We start from the raw sequence: 20,615 nt of genomic DNA, 5'->3' as shown, positions 1-20,615 counted from the left end.
TTGACCTATTACTGTAATGAGGTCTGAGTAGCCTTCTGTGTACACACGCGTGCACACACACCACCCATGGAGCTATAAAACAGCCGCCCGCCTGCATATGCTTAATTATATTATAAATAGGCCCACCAGAATGTTTGGACACTGGGTAATTTTCCCGGGGAGGAATATCATTATCCTTTTTTTCTCCATTTGCGAATCGTTAACTTACTCCCTAAATTACAGCGTTCAATCACTCTCTGTCTCCCACTCTCCCTTTCTTACTACCCTCTCCCATCCTTCCCTCAGTGTGCAAGCAAAAGGAAAGCTATGTGTAACACTGTTGCCTGGTCATATCTTTACAAGGCTTTACTGTACGCTTGCTACACAATACACTTAGACATTGTGTACGGAAGGATTATGTATACATGACTCATGAAGTTCAACTTGGTTTTTTGATAACCCTTTCTTTTTCGTTTATGATATAGAAGTGTCTGGCTCTTACCTCAAGCCTCACCTAGGTGATAGAGGTGATGTGTGTTATATCACACAAGCTCCACACGTCTCGTCACTCTCTCAGTTGTTGTTCTTCAGGGTTCAGCTGAAGGTGACAGCTGAGGACGTGTGTTTTTGCCCTCCTTATCTTATCTCTGTTCTGCTTGTGGCTCCTGAGCAACTTTACAGCCAGACAGTCCCGAATTACACACTGGAATGTGTCCCTTCCTACAACAGTTAATCTCTCTCTCTCTCTCCCCTCCACCACCCCTTCCTCAGTCTGTAACTGTGCAGGTGTTGACACTAGCAGCACTGTGCACATTCAAATGCTCAGCACATGGCTAGCCTCAGGTTTGGCTCAGTGCAGTTCTATTGTTGCACTACTCTACACACTGGATTACTTTGGCCCGCACTTAGTGGCTTCAGCAACTCTTGTGACAGTTGAACTCCAGTTGCCCCATTATAGGGAAGCCAAGGTGGCTAGTAAACTAGCCAGTCGGATTGTAGATAAGCTCAATGACTTACTTATCCTGTTGTGGATAGACCTTTTGCTTTTGCGTGTAGGATGACAACAGTAATATCTGACTACAAAACTATTCTAGTTCTGCAGAAGAGTTTCTACCACCAAACTGTTTCGCTACTTAGGACTGGAGTCTTCTCTGTATATACAGTGGGGTCCAAAATGATTGGATCTCTTGATAAAGATGAGCAAAAAAGACTATGCAAAAAATAATGCAAATACTGATCTATATTGTATGCTCAAAAAATGAAAATATTATATTATTTTATATTAATTCAATTGCTCAGAGAAAGAGATTTTATTTAACAAGTAATACAAAAAAAATCTCAAAAAGTTTTCAATACTCCATCACCCTCTGCTTGCAAGGTTAACGACAAAATGTTTTATGAGATTGGAGAACACATTGGGAGGTATCTTTCTCCATACAGGATCTTTCCAGTTCCTTGATAACCTTCATCTGCGCTTATGGACTGCCCTCTTCAGTTCAAACCACATGTTTTCAATGGGGTTCAAGTCCGGAGACTGAGATGGCCATTGTGAAATCTAGATTCTGTGGTCAATTAACCATTTCTTTGTGGATTTTGATATGTGCTTGGGGTTATTGTCTTGCTGGAAGATTCACTTGCGGCCAAGTTTTAGGCAACCAGGTTTTTGTCAAAAATGTCCTGTTACTTGGTCAAGTTCATGATGCCATGGGGCCTCCTGAGTGGCGCAGTGGTCTAAGGCACTGCATCGCAGTGCTAGCTGTGCCACTAGAGATTCTGGGTTAGAGTCCAGCCGGCTGCGACCAGGAGACCCATGGGGGGGAGCACAATTGGCCCAGTGTTATCCGGGTTAGGGGAGAATTTGGCCGGCAGGGATGTCCTTGTCCCATCATGCACTAGCGACTCCTGTGGTGGGCCGGGCACAGTGCACGCTGACATGGTCGCCAGGTGTACGGTGTTTCCTCCGACACATTGGTGCGGCTGGCTTCCGGGTTAAGTGGGCATTCTGTCAAGAAGCAGTGCGGCTTGGTTGAGTTGTGTTCCGGAGGAAGCACGGCTCTCGACCTTCGCCTCTCCCGAGTCCGTACGGTAGTTGCAGCGATGAGACAAGACTGTAACAACCAATTGGATACCAAGAAATTGGGGACAAAAAATTTAAAAAAGGTTAATGATGCCATTGCCGTTGAGCAAACTCCAGGCAGTGATATGGTCAGATAACAGGAAAATAGAACTCACCAATGGTGGGTTTAATAATTCTGGACCCCACTGTATATAAATAACTTCACTGTTGAGTTAGGTTAGGGCTGTTGGTGTTGCGGTAGGTACTGTAGGTTCTTGGAAGGGATGACTCATGCATAGGCCTATTTTTATTTTTTTTGTATATGTACAGTCGTGGCCAAAAGTTTTGAGAATGACACAAAAATAAATTTTCACAAAGTCTGCTGCCTTGATTATGCAAGAATGGGCTGCCATCAGTCAGGATGTGGCCCAGAAGTTAATTGACAGCATGCCAGGGCGGATTGCAGAGGTCTTGTGGAAATTAATATTTGTGTCATTCTCAAAACTTTTGGCCACGACTGTACAATGCATTCAGAATTTTTGTTATGTTACAGCCTTATTCTAAAATGGATTTATTCACTTTTTTTCCTCATCAATCTATACACAATACCACCAAGATTTGTCCTAGAGCTGGTCGCCAGGCCAAACTGAGCAATCGGTGGAGAAGGGCCGTGGTCAGGGAGGTGACCAAGAACTCGATGGAGCTCCAGAGTTTGTTTGTGGAGATGGGAGAACCTTCTAGAAGGACAACCATCTCGGTAACATGCCACAAATCAGGCCTTTATGGTAGAGTGGCCAGACGGAAGCCACTCCTCAGTAAAAGGTACATGACAGCCTGCTTGGAGTTTGCCAAATGGAACCTAAAGGACTCTGAAACCAAGATTGAACTCTTTGGCCTGAATGCCAAGCTTCACGCCTGGAGGACACCTGGCACCATCCCTATGGTGAAGCATGGTGGTGGCAGAATCATGCTATAGGGATGTTTTTCAGCACCAGGGCCTGGGAGACAAGTCAGGATCGAGGGAAAGCTGAATGGAGCAAAGTACAGAGAGATCCTTGATGAAAACCTGCTCCAGAGTGCTCAGGACCTCAGACTGGGGCAAAGGTTCTCCTTCCAACAGGACAACGACCCTAAGCACACAGCCAAGACAACACAGGAGTGGCTTTGGGACAAGTCTCTGAATGTCCTTGAGTGGCCCAGCCAGAGCCCGGACTTGAACCCAATCGAACATCTCTGGAGAGACCTGAAAATAGCTGTACAGTGACACTCCCCATCCAACCTGACAAAGCTTGAGAGGATCTGCAGAGAAGAATGGGAGAAACTCCCCAAATGTAGGTGTGCCAAGCTTGTAGCATCATACCCAAGAATACTTATGTAAAGGGTTTTTTATTTGTAATAAATTTGCAAAAAAATGTAAAGACCTGTTTCTGCTTTGTCATTATGGGGTATTGTGTGGATTGAAGAGGGAATAAACAATTTAATATGTTTTAGTAAAGTATCAACATTTGGAAAAAGTCAAGGGGTCTGAATACTTTCCGAATGCAGTGTAAATAGATGGTTGATGGCAGCCACAATAGACACCCTGGGCTGCTGCCTGCTAGCAGCGTTATTTCTGTTCTCAGGACCGCCTGGGAGAGAGGAGTTATTTTAACCAGGTCCTAGATCAGATCTTATGGCATAGCAATGACGGTCAGAGAAGTTGACTAAGGCACATACAGATCTGGGACCAGTTTTGAGTCCCTTTTATCTCCCCCTGCTCTTTCTCATAGGAGTGGATCTTCTGGTAATAGTGTTTGTTCTAAACATGGAGTTAGTCAGAATCAAATCTTTGCTCTCTGCAGTGTTCATGTGTTCACACTGAATAGACTACTCAAGAAAAGCATCCAATGAAGGCACTAACTGTCTCGCCAAATGTTGCTACTCCCTTTCTGATTGGCCAGAATTAGGGGCACAGTACCATGGAGATGGTCACCCACGTCTCGTGTGGTGAATTGAGAGTCAGTGGTCCGTTTTTATGAACGGGGGAGAGCATTGATTTTAAGAATGCTTTTGTGGAGCTGAGCTGGGCTGTGGACATTTTTTATTTTTTATTAGCCTCTGTGGTGGGATTTGTTAAGGGGAGGCGAGATGCCAAGATGTGGCTTGGTTCCTATTCTGCTAGTGTGTAAGTGCCGGTTCAGTTGGAGGGGACTGGTCACCCAGAGTTCTCTCACACACACACACACACACACACACACACACACACACACACACACACACACACACACACACACACACACACAGTAGCTGTATGTGGGCCTTACTGGGCTGTTTGTGTGTGCTGGCTGATGCAGACACTGTCTCCCTTATTCTGGGCCAGAACACAGAAAGGCCGACAAAAAGAGAAAAATACATAGTTCCACTATAAAGGACAGAAATGAGATGGAGAGAAGAAAGAGATGAATGCAGGAAGGGAGGGATGGACAGGGGAACAGGGAAGAAATGCTCAGTGAAAGAGGTAGAAGGCAAATGAGAAAAATAAACAAACAGTGAGTTAGCAGAGAGACAGAATGGGTGAGATTGTTACTGTATGTGCTAGAGTATCATTGCCCCCTCTTCCTATGTAGTTTGCTCGCTACACAAATGTGCTCTGCCCTAAAGCTACAGTTGCATTGACCTGAGTGGCTGTTATGATATGAATGTGTTTTGAATGAGGGTGTGTCTGCTGCGTTATGCGACATCATGCCACAGGCTTCACCTTTCGCTCTGCATACGCACTGCAGAAAGACTCCCAGGTGTCAACAGCACATAGACTTCCATTGACTGAGACTGATCTTCCCATTCTAACACTGGCTCCTTTCCAGGGACAGACAGACAGACAGACTATGCTTTCCTGTTGTATCTGTAGCCTGCCTGGCACTTACTGTCTCACTCTCCAATTGACTCTCCAGATTTCCCCTCAGTCCCAGTCTGAGATATTTTTATAAATGTTTTATTTCACCTTTTTAACCAGGTAGGCTAGTTGAGAACACTGTTATTGCATTCAATATAGGCTAGTGACACATACAACAACACAGAGTTACACATGGGATAGACAAACGTAAATGATCCAAGTCATCTCTCTCTCCTCCTTCCCTCCTCTTCCACATTCTCTCCATTCTTTAGCTGAGCCTTGGGCTGTTGTTGAGGCCAGACGTGGATGACAGGCAGACCCACTGGAAAGACTGTAATTATTGAGGGGAACAATCATTTATCTGTCTTAAAATCACTTTGGACTTTAATGGTATTTGTTTAACAAGACCAAGGTGAGATGATGTGAATACTTTTGTGATTTGTCTGGTTATATGCTGCTGCAGTGGCTTCATGCACATACACACGCACGCACGCACACACACACACACAGTCTGTTTTATAGTTAAATCAAAGGCACTCTTTTCTGCAAGGTGCAATTGAGAAGTAGAACGAGCTAAGAGAGTGTAAGAGGAGGAGATGAGGGCATGAGAGAGGGACTGGAAAAGGCCTCGGCGAGAGCGTGCCTCGGCGAGAGCGTGCCTCGGCGAGAGCGTGCCTCGGTGCCTATGAGCTGAACACACACACACTCAATGCATCTTAACCTCATTCTCAATGCTCTTATATTCAAGGCCTAACATTTATACAAGCACCACATGCAGTTAACTAGCATTATTAGTGCTGTTCTGAACGGCTTTACTAATACGAGCACAACGACGCATTAATGATCCCACTGAAGGCCTATCTGTCCCCGCCCCTTAAACTCTCACTGGAAGTTCCCCTTTGTCACGGACATGCCATAAATCCACTCTGTTTAAGCAATCACTCTTTCTCTCACTCCTTTTCTATCTTTCTCCCCTCTCAATTAGTAGGAAACACATCGGCTGAAGGAGGGCCTTTGTTGGTTTGTGAGGGCCCATACATCACCCAAACTAGCGACCCCCTGACAGCCCCCATCTGGTCCTCATCACGGGGTGCAGCCAACGGTCAGGCTGGATGATGCATGGCACACAGGCACGCGCTCTCCAACACACACACACACACAGGCACGCGCTCTCAAACACACACACACACACACAGGCACGCGCTCTCCAGCACACACACACGCGCTCTCAAACACACACACACACAGGCACGCGCTCTCAAACACACACACACACACAGGCACGCGCTCTCAAACACACACACACACACAGGCACGCGCTCTCAAACACACACACACACACAGGCACGCGCTCTCAAACACACACACACACACACACAGGCACGCGCTCTCAAACACACACACACACACAGGCACGCGCTCTCAAACACACACACACACACACACACACACAGGCACGCGCTCTCAAACACACACACACACACACACAGGCACGCGCTCTCAAACACACACACACACACAGGCACGCTCTCTCAAACACACACACACACACACACAAAGGCACGCGCTCTCAAACACACACACACAGGCACGCGCTCTCAAACACACACACACACACACAGGCACGCGCTCTCAAACACACACACACACACAGGCACGCGCTCTCAAACACACACACACACACACAGGCACGCGCTCTCAAACACACACACACACACAGGCACGCGCTCTCAAACACACACACACACACACAGGCACGCGCTCTAAAACACACACAGGCACGCGCTCTCAAACACACACACAAACACAGACACGCGCTCTCAAACACACACACACACACACACACACACAGACACGCGCTCTCAAACACACACACACAGGCACGCGCTCTCAAACACACACACACACACACACACAGGCACGCGCTCTCAAACACACACAGGCACGCGCTCTCAAACACACACAAACACAGACACGCGCTCTCAAACACACACACACACACAGGCACGCGCTCTCAAACACACACACAAACACAGGCACAAGCTCACAAACATACACACACACAAGCACGCGCTCTCAAACACACACACAAACACAGACACAAGCTCACAAACATACACACACAGGCACGCGCTCTCAAACACACACACACAAACACAGGCACGCGCTCTCAAACACACACACAAACACAGGCACGCGCTCTCAAACACACACACAAACACAGGCACGCGCTCTCAAACACACACACAAACACAGGCACACGCTCCCAAACACACACACAAACACAGGCACGCGCTCTCAAACACACACACAAACAAAGGCACGCGCTCTCAAACACACACACAAACACAGACACGAGCTCACAAACATACACACACGGGCACGCGCTCTCAAACACACACACACAAGCTCACAAACATACACACACGGGCACGCGCTCTCAAACACACACACAAACACAGACACAAGCTCACAAACACACACACAAACACAGACACGAGCTCACAAACATACACACACAGGCACGCGCTCTCAAACACACACACAAACACAGACACAAGCTCACAAACATACACACACGGGCACGCGCTCTCAAACACACACACAAACACAGACACGAGCTCACAAACATACACACACGGGCACGCGCTCTCAAACACACACACAAACACAGACACGAGCTCACAAACATACACACACGGGCACGCGCTCTCAAACACACACACACAAGCTCACAAACATACACACACGGGCACGCGCTCTCAAACACACACACAAACACAGACACAAGCTCACAAACACACACACAAACACAGACACGAGCTCACAAACATACACACACGGGCATGCGCTCACAAACGCACACATGTACACTCTAGGGTTGGGCGATTTTACGATTGTTTACTTACTGTTAGAGGCAAAGAAAAAATGACTTTGAGAATCTCCACAGGGATGGTGAGTTAAGACAATCAGAAATACTATCAGATCCCCAAATGGGAGTATTTATAGGTCTACATTTGTGTGCAGGCCAGGTAGCCTACTGTACTTCTATGCATTATCAGGTGCGTGTCCTTACTCAACATTGACAGGAACGCTCCAAACAAAATGAAATAAACCAAATGTAGCCTAGGTGTGCGCTCTTCAAACAACGTGTCCACTCATACAATGACAACGGTATGACTGGAATAATAATATATTGAATGCAATAACAGAAATGACCATAACCAACCAAATGTAGATGAGAAATGATGAGAATTAACTGTAAATGTACTACTGATGATACTGGTTTGCCATCCCTGAGGCTTCAGCAATGGATTAGTCCACTCAGACAATCGTGAATCAGACGGGTGTCTCCTGTCTTGTGCCATAATTGTTTTATATGTATTTGCCACCATCAGCCTATCGACCAAGCAATCGACCAGTCGACAAAATGGGGTCAGCCCTAGTTTCACGTGTGTTTCGACCTGTCCCCAAATGAATAAAGTTAGTTCCCAGTTGGATTTGATATTTGAACCTGCGTGTCATGATCACGTCTGGTGTGGATGGACAAAATGAACATGCACACGCGGACACACGCGTGGCTGGTCTAGTCACCATGTCATAGTCTCGCTCTAATACTTCTGGACTTCCTTCCAACTCATATCACAACATCCTTTTTCGGAATAAGGATGTTGTGTGTGCACGTTCACTAACTGAAAGCACAGTGAAATGTCCCTGTTCTCAGACCCAGACCCAGGCTGCCTCCCTCAAGTCTTCTGCTCCTCATGTTAATGCTGTTTCTTGGGCTGTCATTAACAACTTGATTAATACCAAGCCCTGTTATTCACCAATATGAACATAACAAATATGCAATGTCCAGCAGAAGTGCTTATTATCTCTCTGTGTGTGTGTGTGTGTGTGTGTGTGTGTGTGTGTGTGTGTGTGTGTGTGTGTGTGTGTGTGTGTGTGTGTGTGTGTGTGTTCTATATACTCCAGGGTAGAATACCAGTAGACCAGTCCAGGACCATTATCTGCAGGAGAGAAATTGTCTCTTCCACTCTAGGCTCCGTCACAAGGTGGGTCACGTCATCACACGGCTGTTGGTAAGGTTACCTGTTTTGGTGGACTATAGTTTGTTGTAGACAGAGTTCAAATGTTTACTTTTTGCTCATCTGTTGTGGAACACGGTTTTTCGTTTTGCTCATCTGTTCTGGAACATAACATTCTTTCTGATCCCCTGGCCAGACCATAGAAATGAGCAACTAGAACGGACATGGTAATTTAGAGCGAAGGTCCATTGCTTTGGGAGCCATTTTGGATTTGTCATATTGAATTTCAATGGTACAGGTTTAAGCAACAGAAAGCAGGGGGTGGGAGATGTAGAGGGGTAAAAAGAGGGAAGAGCAAGGGAGAGCAGATTTAGAGGTAGAGAGAGAGAGAGAAGTGGAGATAGAGAAAGGTGGAGAGAGAGAAAGGTGGAGATAGTAAAAGGAGAGAGAGGCTGAGATGGAAAGGTGGAGAGTGAGCGAGAAAGAGGCTGCTGGGGAGACAGCAGGAGAAATCAAATTATTCCCCCTGCTCTGCCTCCTATAGAGACAGAAAAAAAGCATTTATCTGTACCCTAGTCTGCAGGTGACAGCAACACACACACACACACACACACACACACACACACAGGAGGAGGGGAGGCGGGGGATGGATGATTATGGAGAAGAGAGGGATAGTGGTGGTGTAGGAAGAGGTGGGGTTGAGTGCGATTATGTCTATAGTATAGAGGTGGTATTGAGAGAGGAGGGGAGGAGATGAGTAAATCAGGGCAGGAGAGGGAGGAGAGAAAGATATTATTTAGAGGAGAGGAGGGGGATAGGGAGGAGAGAAGGATATTATTTAGAGGAGAGGAGGAGGATAGGGAGGAGAGAAGGATATTATTTAGAGGAGAGGAGGAGGATAGGGAGGAGAGAAGGATATTATTTAGAGGAGAGGAGGGGGATAGGGAGGAGAGAAGGATATTATTTAGAGGAGAGGAGGGGGATAGGGAGGAGAAAAGGATATTATTTAGAGGAGAGGAGAGGGATAGGGAGGAGAGAAGGATATTATATAGAGGAGAGGAGGGGGATAGGGAGGAGAGAAGGATATTATTTAGAGGAGAGGGATAGGGAGGAGAGAAGGATATTATTTAGAGGAGAGGAGGAGGATAGGGAGGAGAGAAGGATATTATTTAGAGGAGAGGAGGGGATAGGGAGGAGAGAAGGATATTATTTAGAGGAGAGGAGGGGGATAGGGAGGAGAGAAGGATATTATTTAGAGGAGAGGAGGGGGATAGGGAGGAGAGAAGGATATTATTAGAGGAGAGGAGGGGATAGGGAGGAGAGAAGGATATTATATAGAGGAGAGGAGGAGGATAGGGAGGAGAGAAGGATATTATTTAGAGGAGAGGAGGGGGATAGGGAGGAGAGAAGGATATTATTTAGAGGAGAGGAGGGGGATAGGGAGGAGAGAAGGATATTATTTAGAGGAGAGGAGGGGGATAGGGAGGAGAGAAGGATATTATTTAGAGGAGAGGAGGGGGATAGGGAGGAGAGAAGGATATTATTAGAGGAGAGGAGGGGGATAGGGAGGAGAGAAGGATATTATTTAGAGGAGAGGAGGAGGATAGGGAGGAGAAAAGGATATTATTTAGAGGAGAGGAGGGGGATAGGGAGGAGAGAAGGATATTATTTAGAGGAGAGGAGGGGGATAGGGAGGAGAGAAGGATATTATTTAGAGGAGAGGAGGGGGATAGGGAGGAGAGAAGGATATTATTTAGAGGAGAGGAGGGGATAGGGAGGAGAGAAGGATATTATTAGAGGAGAGGAGGAGGATAGGGAGGAGAGAAGGATATTATTTAGAGGAGAGGAGGGGGATAGGGAGGAGAGAAGGATATTATTTAGAGGAGAGGAGGGGGATAGGGAGGAGAGAAGGATATTATTTAGAGGAGAGGAGGGGGATAGGGAGGAGAGAAGGATATTATTTAGAGGAGAGGAGGGGGATAGGGAGGAGAGAAGGATATTATTTAGAGGAGAGGAGGAGGATAGGGAGGAGAGAAGGATATTATTTAGAGGAGAGGAGGGGGATAGGGAGGAGAGAAGGATATTATTTAGAGGAGAGGGATAGGGAGGAGAGAAGGATATTATTTAGAGGAGAGGAGGGGGATAGGGAGGAGAGAAGGATATTATTTAGAGGAGAGGAGGGGGATAGGGAGGAGAGAAGGATATTATTTAGAGGAGAGGAGGAGGATAGGGAGGAGAGAAGGATATTATTTAGAGGAGGGGAGAGGGAGGAGAGAAGGATATTATTTAGAGGAGAGGAGGGGATAGGGAGGAGAGAAGGATATTATTTAGAGGAGAGGAGGGGGATAGGGAGGAGAGAAGGATATTATTTAGAGGAGAGGAGGGGGATAGGGAGGAGAGAAGGATATTATTTAGAGGAGAGGAGGGGGATAGGGAGGAGAGAAGGATATTATTTAGAGGAGAGGAGGAGGATAGGGAGGAGAGAAGGATATTATTTAGAGGAGAGGAGGGGGATAGGGAGGAGAGAAGGATATTATTTAGAGGAGAGGAGGAGGATAGGGAGGAGAGAAGGATATTATTTAGAGGAGGGAATAGGGAGGAGAGAAGGATATTATTTAGAGGAGAGGGATAGGGAGGAGAGAAGGATATTATTTAGAGGAGAGGAGGGGGATAGGGAGGAGAGAAGGATATTATTTAGAGGAGAGGAGGGGGATAGGGAGGAGAGAAGGATATTATTTAGAGGAGAGGAGGAGGATAGGGAGGAGAGAAGGATATTATTTAGAGGAGAGGAGGGGGATAGGGAGGAGAGAAGGATATTATTTAGAGGAGAGAAGGGGGATAGGGAGGAGAGAAGGATATTATTTAGAGGAGAGGAGAGGAATAGGGAGGAGAGTAGGATATTATTTAGAGGAGAGGAGGGGGATAGGGAGGAGAGAAGGATATTATTTAGAGGAGAGGAGGGGGATAGGGAGGAGAGAAGGATATTATTTAGAGGAGAGGAGGAGGATAGGGAGGAGAGAAGGATATTATTTAGAGGGGAGAGGGATAGGGAGGAGAGAAGGATATTATTTAGAGGAGAGGAGGGGGATAGGGAGGAGAGAAGGATATTATTTAGAGGAGAGGAGGGGGATAGGGAGGAGAGAAGGATATTATTTAGGGGAGAGGAGGAGGATAGGGAGGAGAGAAGGATATTATTTAGAGGAGAGGAGGGGGATAGGGAGGAGAGAAGGATATTATTTAGAGGAGAGGAGGGGGATAGGGAGGAGAGAAGGATATTATTTAGAGGAGAGGAGGGGGATAGGGAGGAGAGAAGGATATTATATAGAGGAGAGGAGGAGGATAGGGAGGAGAGAAGGATATTATTTAGAGGAGAGGAGGGGGATAGGGAGGAGAGAAGGATATTATTTAGAGGAGAGGAGGGGGATAGGGAGGAGAGAAGGATATTATATAGAGGAGAGGAGGAGGATAGGGAGGAGAGAAGGATATTATTTAGAGGAGAGGAGGGGGATAGGGAGGAGAGAAGGATATTATTTAGAGGAGAGGAGGAGGATAGGGAGGAGAGAAGGATATTATTTAGAGGAGAGGAGGGGGATAGGGAGGAGAGAAGGATATTATTTAGAGGAGAGGGATAGGGAGGAGAAAAGGATATTATTTAGAGGAGAGGAGGGGGATAGGGAGGAGAGAAGGATATTATTTAGAGGAGAGGAGGAGGATAGGGAGGAGAGAAGGATATTATTTAGAGGAGGGGATAGGGAGGAGAGAAGGATATTATTTAGAGGAGAGGAGGGGGATAGGGAGGAGAGAAGGATATTATTTAGAGGAGAGGAGGAGGATAGGGAGGAGAGAAGGATATTATTTAGAGGAGGGGAGAGGGATAGGGAGGAGAGAAGGATATTATTTAGAGGAGAGGAGGGGGATAGGGAGGAGAAAAGGATATTATTTAGAGGAGAGGAGGGGGATAGGGAGGAGAGAAGGATATTATTTAGAGGAGAGGAGGGGGATAGGGAGGAGAGAAGGATATTATTTAGAGGAGAGGAGGAGGATAGGGAGGAGAGAAGGATATTATTTAGAGGAGGGGATAGGGAGGAGAGAAGGATATTATTTAGAGGAGAGGAGGAGGATAGGGAGGAGAGAAGGATATTATTTAGAGGAGGGGAGAGGGATAGGGAGGAGAGAAGGATATTATTTAGAGGAGAGGAGGGGGATAGGGAGGAAAGAAGGATATTATTTAGAGGAGAGGAGGGGGATAGGGAGGAGAGAAGGATATTATTTAGAGGAGAGGAGGGGGATAGGGAGGAGAGAAGGATATTATTTAGAGGAGAGTAGAGGAATAGGGAGGAGAGTAGGATATTATTTAGAGGAGAGGAGGGGGATAGGGAGGAGAGAAGGATATTATTTAGAGGAGAGGAGGAGGATAGGGAGGAAAGAAGGATATTATTTAGAGGAGAGGAGGGGGATAGGGAGGAGAGAAGGATATTATTTAGAGGAGAGGAGGGGGATAGGGAGGAGAGAAGGATATTATTTAGAGGAGAGGGATAGGGAGGAGAGAAGGATATTATTTAGAGGAGAGGAGGGGGATAGGGAGGAGAGAAGGATATTATTTAGAGGAGAGGAGGGGGATAGGGAGGAGAGAAGGATATTATTTAGAGGAGAGGAGGGGGATAGGGAGGAGAGAAGGATATTATTTAGAGGAGAGGAGGGGGATAGGGAGGAGAGAAGGATATTATTTAGAGGAGAGGAGGGGGATAGGGAGGAGAGAAGGATGGTTATGGAAAGGAGAGGGTAGAGAAGAGGAATGGGGGATCTGCAGGTGAGTCTGAGATTCTGCTGCATCGTGTCACACTGACTTAGATCAGCAGGAAGACTCCTCTACCCATGATGCCTCAGTCAGTCCTGTATATCAACCATTCTCTAGTATCGACCCAATGCATTATGTATTATGTATTATGTATTTTTCCTAACTTTGTCCCAACATGGGCTAATTACAGTGGAGGTCACCAACCTGACTACAGCCAGTCATTGTCAGAGCAGTGAGCTAAACGTCAGCATGGCTGTAGACTGCAGGTCTGTCTGTTGTGTTCCTACTGGAGTTTACATGATCTGGCCGGGCCGCGCTGCTCTTCTGTTTTGTCAACAGAGATTATGAAAATGGGGCTGGCTGTCTCTGTCTGTATCACCTAGCCTCACAACTCCCTGCCCCCGCTAACCACAAACCCCCGCCCCCTGCCCGCCCAACTGCCTGCTCGCACCCGAAAAACAACGAGAAGAGAGACACTTATCTGAAACAAGGAAGCCTCAGTCTGTCTCGTCTGTTTGCCTCTCCCAGCATTAGGCTAGTTGTTAAATGCACAGGGAACCAGTGGTCATTATTAACCCTCTCCTTGTTGCCATGCTCAGGTCGCTCTGCGTTAACGGGCTCTCATTTTCACTCAGAAAATAAGAGAGACCCAATTGAACTCTAAAAAGGTAATGTACTGCAGCCCCACTTTGTGCAGTGAAATCCTATAAACCAGTAGTGTAGGTAGGTAGGTCATTGATGGTGTGCTTCTCCTGGTGAAAATGCATTCGAAATGGGTGGTATCAGTGGAGATTGCTTGACTCCTTTAAAAAAAACTGATAGTGCTTTTTAGTACAGATATGGTATAGTACAGATATACCTCATTACAATATCAAGTCACAGAGATCAGTCGGATACTGTTGAGGCATAAATGTAGACGGGCCAAGAGAAATCTCCATATATAGTTGAGTTTCTATTATTCCTTTTGTACCTCAGTGTGTTTTCCCTGTCTGTCTGTCTCTGCCCAGTAAGCCATTCTAGACACTTGTTTGTTTGTTGCACTGGGTCATTCTTTATATGACTCATGTTATCGTGGGAGGCTGGTTTGAGGCTGTTTTGTATCTAGTCAGAACTGAGATAGAGAGAAACAGAGACTATTTCTCTCTATTTGTTTCTGACTGAACTTGTTGTGCTACCTTACACACACACACACACACCTAATGTTACTGATCTGATTGACTGGGAAGTCAGAGAATGTCCCTCGGTACAAAGTCCTCATTGCAAAGGGTCATACCATGGGTTGGGTAAACAGTAATATGTTTTGGCTCCCATACAGAGACACATGATCAAGAGACACTCAGACCTACCTATGCACACGACACACGCTACTCTCTCTCTCCCGCCCCCCTCCCTTCCTCCTCTGCCTGCATAGCGTCATGCCTGTAAACAGCTGCCTAATGGCTCTCAAACACACAAACATCATCAGTCATGAGAGAGCTGCTCGTTTGGGCCCCATCCTCCACCCTAAATCATTCATGCTAATTTTCTCAATGCACACACACACACACACACACACACACACACACACACAGCCGTGCTATTACAATGTTGGCTACATCTCCAGCACTGTTCCTGGGCACCCTTTCTCTGTCTGTCTGTCTGTCTCTCATATTTCTCGTTCTGTTTCTCTCTCTTTCGATCTGCATAAACATTTAGTCTCTAAACTGCATCAATACCCTAACAGCTTGTGGCTGCTGTACATCAGTGAATTCCATGCTATATTTTACTCTTTTCTCCTTTTTTGGCTTGCAGGATGTAAAGTTCAATGACGTTGGATTTCATAATTTATACTCTGCTGAAGAGGTGAGTTCATGGGCAAGTATTTTTTTTTAGTCTCTATTTTCAATTTCCGCCAGTGCCATGTAGGTGATATGGGACCATTAGGCTGCTGGCTAGCTGGTTATTTGGTTGGTTGGTATGCTGGAGAGCAATTCAAGGAGGTGGTTCAACCTCAGGGATTTCTGGAGCTCTCTTAGCCTTGCTGAGTCACAACCAATGTTCCCTCTAAGCTGTGCGCAGCTTCCCAGGGACTGCCACGCCGAAGAAATATCAGCCCGTGCAGAGAAGCACGAGATTGAACTTCACTCAACTTTCTAGAGTTTTCCCCTTTAGTTAACACTATCAACGTTTCCCTCTACTGTGGGAATTGTGATTGAATCAACACAATATTAGCCACTTTTAATGCAACATAACGAAACAACACAAATTATGCAAGACTTAGTATCTAAAACTGACTATGAGGCAGAGTGCATCTGAGTAGGATTCTATTGGATTGACAGGCACGACTCAGGGCTGTACTCTACACAGACCGGTGCGCCATAACCACTCAGAGCTGCAGCAGACCTACAGAATATGCAAATAGACCATTTCCATATATGGATTTGTGCCATTCACTTTGAACCAGACTGTTTTACAGCATGAGCGGTCGCGATTATTATGCGCTTGTTTTGAGATCAAAGCAAGAGCTGCATGTGGCCACGTGTGCACATTTGTTCATTTTTGTTGCTAATTAGTTAGTTATTAGCCCAGTTTTAGCTGATTTGTAGTCAGCAATGTGGGAGTGATTGCTTCCTACAAGAGCATTTCCAGCCATCTTTGAAAGTGAGTCAGGTAAAGAGCTTTTTTTATGTCTTAAAGGGGCAGTGTTGTATTTTGAGACAGGCTTGAATACGCTATGTAACCAATAGGCAGAGGGTAGCATAATTTGTCTGATTCTCTGTAATAATGGTATGGGAATAATAATTAATTTTATTTTGTAAAGGGGTTTCTTGCATCAAACAACACAACAAAATGTTCAGTCTGAAGGACAAGTGGATAAACAGATTAATGTCAATCCCTGCATGTTTTTTTCAAAAGTCTCGTGGAATGTAGGCCTACATTGAACACTACATATTGGGGCTGCTACTGTAGGCTGAATGACAGAACTGCTATTTACATGTTAATATGTTATGTAATGCATTTTCTCCATAGTTTTTTTGTGGTAGGCCTACATTATGATCAAATAGCCACAGAAGACTACTTGGCCACCAAAACAGTAAATCAAAGCAGGTACAGCCTCAGTGTTCACAGTAAACGAGCGCCGGAAGTTGCACAGAAATTTTGCAAGGTTCATGTTTGCGCTCAGCTGACCTGAAATTTGCTCAGTGCCAGAAAATATTAGAGGGAAAATTGGTCACAACCCTTGGCAAATGGAAGTGGGCAGAATGTTAATTGAGAAAGAGGTGGACCACATCCCCATCAACATTTACTTACACTCATTGTAGATCTCTCTGGAGTCGTGACATCGTTCACTTCCTCCTCCCCTCCCCGTCCCACCCTCTACCCGTCCAGTACCGTACCAAGAACCCACCACAGCACCCCTGCCTCCCAGTGTCCTACCAGGCCCCACTGCCTGTGGCGTGTAATTTACTTTTCACCCTGCGCTGTGCTGGAGAAGCGGGCGGGCAGGCAGCTCGCACCACACTAGAGGTGACCCATTTCCCTGGGGTATTCAGCAGCCCTCCTAATCAGCCATTCTCAGGGGCTGCCTCATTCACTCGGCAATTAGAGCGCTTGAGCCATCTCTCTCTCTTTCTCTCGGTCTTTCGCTCTCTTTCTCTCTCTCCCTTTCCACCCTAGAATGCGGGTGTCGTCAGACAGTGGAAGGGTAGTTTAGTAGTTTCATGCAAAGATGAGCTACAGTACAGACAGACAAGCAGTCACGAAATTGTACTCTTAGGAAAGATTGACAGAGATGGATAGATTTGAAAGAAACACTTTTGGGAGGAAGGGAAAGAGAGGGAGGGAGTGAGGGAGCATCTTTGAAAAGCGCTGCTTATGTTTCCCTACATACAGAGCTACAGTTTGATGCTTGTCATTTTTTTTTTTTTCACCTTTATTTAACCAGGTTGGCCAGTTGAGAACAAGTTCTCATTTACAACTGTGACCTGGCCAAGATAAAGCAAAGCAGTGCAACAAAAAACAACACAGAGTTAAACATGGGATAAACAAACGTACAGTCAATAACGCAATAGAAAAATCTGTTTACAGTGTGTGCAAATGAAGTAAGGAGGTAAGGCAATAAATAGGCCATAGTGGCGTAGTAATACCAATTTAGCAATTTACACTGGAATGATAGATGTGCAGATGAGGATGTGCAAGTAGAAATACTGGTGTGCAAAAGAGCAGAAAAACAAAAACAAATATGGGATGAGGTAGGTAGTTGGTTGGATAGGATATTTACAGATGGGCTGTGTACAGCTGCAGCGATCGGTAAGCTGCTCTGACAGCTGATGCTTAAAGTTAGTGAGGGAGATAAGTCTCCAACTTCAGTGATTTTTTTGCAATTCGTTCCAGTCATTGGCAGCAGAGAACTGGAAGGAAAGGCAACTAAAGGAGGTGTTGGCTTTGGGGATGACCAGTGAAATATACCTGCTGGAGCGACTGCTACGGGTGGGTGTTGCTATGGTGGCCAGTGAGCTGAGATAAGGCGGAGCTTTACCTAGCAAAGACTTATAGATCACCTGGAGCCAGTGGGTTTGGCGACGAATATATGCGAGGACCAGCCAACGAGAGCATACAGGTCGCAGTGGTGGGTAGTATATGGGGCTTTGGTGACAAAACGGATGGCACTGTGATAGACTGCATCCAATTTGCTGAGTAGAGTGTTGGAGGCTATTTTGTAAATGACATCGCCGAAGTCAAGGATCGGTAGGATAGTCAGTTTTACGAGGGTATGTTTGGCAGCATGCGTGAAGGAGGCTTTGTTGCGAAATAGGAAGCCGATTCTAGATTTAATTTTGGATTGGAGATGCTTAATATGAGTCTGGAAGGAGAGTTTACAGTCTAGTCAGACACCTAGGTATGTATAGTTGTCCACATATTCTAAGTCAGAACCGTCCAGAGTAGTGATGCTAGTCGGGCGGGCAGGTGCGGGCAGCGATCGTTTGAAGAGCATGCATTTTGTTTTACTAGCATTTAAGAGCAGTTGGAGGCCAAGGGAAGAGTGTTGTATGACATTGAAGCTCGTTTGAATGTTTGTTAGCACAGTGTCCAAAGGAGGGCCAGATGTATACAGAATGATGTCGTCTGCGTAGAGGTGGATCAGAGAATCACCAGCAGCAAGAGCGACATCATTGACATATACAGAGAAAAGAGTCGGCCCGAGAATTGAACCCTATGGCACCCCCATAGAGACTGCCAGAGGTCCGGACAACAGGCCCTCCGATTTGTCACACTGAACTCTATCTGAGAAGTAGTTAGTGAACCAGGCGAGGCAGTCAGTAGAGAAACCAAGGCTGTTTAGTCTGCCGATAAGAATGTGGTGATTGACAGAGTCGAAAGCCTTGGCCAGGTCGATGAAGATGACTGCACGGTACTGTCTTTTATCGATGGCGGATATGATATCGTTTAGGACCTTGAGCGTGGCTGAGGTGCACCCGTGACCAGCTCGGAAACCAGATTGCATAGCGGAGAAGGTACGTTGGGATTCGAAATGGTCGGTGATCTGTTTGTTCACTTGGCTTTCGAAGACTTTGGAAAGGCAGGGCAGGATGGATGTAGGTCTGTAACAGTTTTGGTCTAGAGTGTCTCCCCCTTTAAAGAGGGGGATGACCGTGGCCACTTTCCAATCTTTAGGAATCTCAGATGATACAAAAGAGAGGTTGAACAGACTAGTAATAGGGGTTGCAACAATGGCGGCGGATCATTTTAGGAAGAGAGGGTCCAGATTGTCTAGCCCAGCTGATTTGTAGGGATCCAGATTTTGCAGCTCTATCAGAACAGCTGTGGATTTGGGTGAAGGAGAAGCCGGGGGGGGGGGGGGGGGGCAGTTACTGTGGGGGATGCAGAGCTGTTGGCCGGGGTTGGGGTAGCCAGGTGGAAAGCATGGCCAGCCGTAGAGAAATGCTTATTGAAATTCTTGATTATCGTGGATTTATCGGTGGTGACAGTGTTTCCTAGCCTCAGTGCAGTGGGCAGCTGGGAAGAGGTGCTCTTATTCTGCATGGACTTTACAGTGTCCCAAAACTTTTTGGAATTAGTGCTGCAGGATGCAAATTTCTGTTTGAAAAAGCTAGCCTTTGCTTTCCTAACTGACTGTGTATATTAGTTCCTGACTTCCCTGAAAAGTTGCATATCGCGGGGACTATTCGATGCTAGTGCAGTACGCCGCAGGATGTTTATGTGCAGGTCAAGGGCAGTCAAGTCTGGAGTGAACCAAGGGCTACATCTGTTCTTAGTTCTACATTTTTTAAAGGGGCATGCATATTTAAGATGGTGAGGAAAGCACTTTTAAAGAACAGAGAGGGTCAGTTAGCTACTCACAGGGCCGGAGTTCGAGGCTGGGGCCGACAGATAAACAAAATGAAGTACCGTGTTAATGAACAGTCCAGCAGGCATCAGCTGTGTAGCCGAGTGATCATAGGATCCAATGAGCAGCAATAGATGAAACAGGGAGCCGTTCGGTAGTCATTACTACGCTAGGCGAGGTCAATGTTGTTGTCAGGGGTTGGAAATTCCTGTGGGTCCACACCAGGATTTCCGTTAGGAAAATGTGGCGAAGGACATTTGATTGGCAGCATTTTAATTTACCGTACATTTGAGAAATGTACAGGACCCATATGCATTGGGTGCGTAACCTGATTAGGGCGTTCACCCAGAATGACAGAAATCACATTTAGATAATGGTAATTCATATTAACAGAACATGCAAGTCGAATATTGCAATGATGTCTTTCTTACCGAATTCTGATGCACACTTTGAAGATGTTAGAATAACGGTCCACTTTTACTTTTCCTCAGCCAACAAGACGTGTAACGAACAGCAAAATCCCTGGCGTATGTCAATCTACTATCCCCTATAGT

The 20,615-nt window shown here is 46.1% G+C and overlaps 1 protein-coding gene across 6 annotated transcripts in view; it reads left to right on the top strand.

The window, feature by feature from the left end:
• The window catches only part of LOC115168368 (nuclear receptor coactivator 3), a 109,694-nt gene that overhangs the window by 62,326 nt on the left and 26,753 nt on the right, over positions 1 to 20,615 (top strand). For 2 of the 6 annotated variants that reach the window (XM_029723553.1, XM_029723556.1), the window contains 2 exons: positions 8,883 to 8,962; positions 15,525 to 15,575. The exons of 1 other annotated variant lie outside the window; for it this stretch is intronic. The gene's annotated coding sequence lies outside the window, so the exon portion shown is untranslated. Of the gene's footprint in view, positions 1 to 8,882; positions 8,990 to 15,524; positions 15,588 to 20,615 lie in introns of all 6 variants that reach the window. 3 more of the 6 variants (XM_029723557.1, XM_029723555.1, XM_029723554.1) reach the window with 3 other exon arrangements.

The sequence above is a fragment of the Salmo trutta genome, chromosome 30 (assembly GCF_901001165.1).
Source record: "Salmo trutta chromosome 30, fSalTru1.1, whole genome shotgun sequence".
Classification (NCBI taxonomy): Eukaryota; Metazoa; Chordata; class Actinopteri; order Salmoniformes; family Salmonidae; genus Salmo; species Salmo trutta.
The sequence above is the reverse complement of the archived record's forward strand: the minus strand, read 5'-3'. Positions and strand labels throughout refer to the sequence as shown.